This window comes from Anguilla anguilla, chromosome 8 (genome assembly GCF_013347855.1).
Source record: "Anguilla anguilla isolate fAngAng1 chromosome 8, fAngAng1.pri, whole genome shotgun sequence".
NCBI lineage: Eukaryota > Metazoa > Chordata > Actinopteri > Anguilliformes > Anguillidae > Anguilla > Anguilla anguilla.
In genome coordinates, this window is record NC_049208.1 from 33182894 (window position 1) to 33185305 (window position 2412).

The following is a 2412-nucleotide window of genomic DNA, read 5'->3' on the forward strand; positions in this document are numbered from 1 at the left end:
GTTTGTTACTTCTTTTATGTAATTGTGTGCAATATAGCACAATAAGCACAATATGAACATGAACATTTTGTTCATGGCTATTTTTTGACATAATGTGGTTAAGTGTGTAAATAATCCCTCCAAACATGAAAAGCACCTAATTAAGAAAATTTAATATCTTCCGAAGGACGGCGTCTCCTGCAGCACAGTGTTCCCGTCACTGCACTGGAGCAATGGGAATTATTCAACCAGAGGAATATTGCCCCCTGCTGGCCCACCAACACCACTTTCACAGCAATAATCAGCATTTTTGTGTATGTATGAACCAGACCTGGATCAAATACGTATTTGTTTTGGATTCAAATACTTTTCTGTGCTCTATTGATCTTACCTGGTGTAACTGAGCCTGCCAATATGACCAGAAGGTGGGGTTTGCACTTTTTGAGAGCATTTCATTGGTTCCAATACACCAGACAATATCAGTAAAGCGTAGAAAAAAGTATTTGAATCCAAAACAAATACATATTTGAACCAGGTCTGTTGTGGACATGCCAAACAAACTCAGACCACCTCAGGAGCACGGTTTGTTTATGGATTTTCAAGGTCCACTTAATTTGTGCACTGAGCACACAAAGTGCCTGCAGTCTGCTCTGCGTTTTTCAGTACACTTTATTACCTCGAGACTTGCCATACATTGATTCTACGCAGCTGCAGTGATGGCTGCTGGTGGTGTTTGGGGGATTGTGTGGTCAGAAGAAACCTGAGCTCTTCTTGCATCAGCTTCCTCAAAATGTAGCTCAACCAAATGATAAACGCATCTGCAGAAGCCATCGTGAAGAAAATTACCCACAATCGGGCTGAACTAAGTGGTACACAAGTACACATTAATGGCAAAAAGATTAAAATGCATGCCAATTTTATGTCATAACAGTGCAAATGCCTTCCTATTTTTAGATATGCGTTCCATTAGAATAAAATTGCCATGCATTATATTCTTTTTGCCGTTAATCCATACTTGCGTACCACTTATGTCAACCCCTGCTCATGTTTGGGATGGTAGGTTTGCCATCCTGCCAGGTTATGCCTTGGTGGGGTGGCATGCCCTATATCTATACAGCACCGGGAGTTTGGCACTTTTCAGGTTTTCCAGCTGAAATAACTGCAATGACCACAGACTTTCAGCCCTTAAAAACATTAAATTCTGTACCTTCTGACCTGTAAACAGACAGAATTCACAAATAACTTTGCACATTCACACAATAAAACCTCAAACTTTGGGGGTCATTGCAGTGTGCTTCGTGGAGTTTAAATCTAATCCTTATTCCACAGCTTTGGACAGCTGGTCCAGTTGTTAGGCAGTTCTGCGATCTAAACTCTAGAGTTTTAAACCTGAGGCTTAAACTCAAGCTATATACAGTACAGTGCAATTGACCCAGGGGATTTTGTGTTTTTTTCCTTCTTCTTCTTCTATTTCCTGTCGATCATCACAAATGCTTCAGTACCGCAATGAGCAATTCTCACATTGGACATTTAATTACATCAGCCAATAACAACAACGTTTTTAAAAACTTTGCAGTCACCATCTTTGGTTTGTGTGTAAGCTAGCTTGCTTGCTAACTAATAATTGCCACAAAAAAAAAAGTAAACCATTGTTTTTCTTCATAATCTTTGTGGGAAACTCATTTATATTTCTGAAAACAATTAATCTGTCATTTCACATGCAAAACCACACATAATGCCATTTCATGACTAGGGATGGGTATCGTTCACATTTTGACAATATCTCTGCTAAAACAACACTTTTCAGACCTGAAACGGTAGTCTGTCTTCTTTAAAAGAACAAGCAAACAACAACATCTTTTTTAAACCTTGAACTTCCATTGCAGGCTTCGTCCAGAAAAAAAACAAAACCCTGACTATAAGTCATTAATTCAAAATTGTAAAATCTAGGCCTGCCTTACTTAATGTATTGATGTCAAAAGTTACAAGAAATGATATTGGCTATCTAAGCTTATACAAATCAAACAAGCAGTATTCCAAGCGCTTCCCAGTGTTATTTTAAGTAACTTGGACCTGTGTTTTTTTATCTTACCATCTGAAGAGAATGTGGTCATCCAAACTTGTGTCACATCAAAGTGTCAAATAACAAAAATGGATTGCTGAAAGAAGACAATGCATAAATGAATGTCTTAAATAGCTGATAAAAACATACCCCTCAGAAAGGATGTTTATATTTGGCTGTCAAGTTAATTTTACAAAACATGCAAGTTCTTGTATATTTGCAAATTAAAATAAATACCACTTGTGAAGTAGATACTGACATACATCCAAACATACATACATAGAATACTTAATTATCCCCATGGATGCATTTCCCTAGCAACATTCACATTTATACCAAAAAACATACAATCATTGACACTACAGAAATGT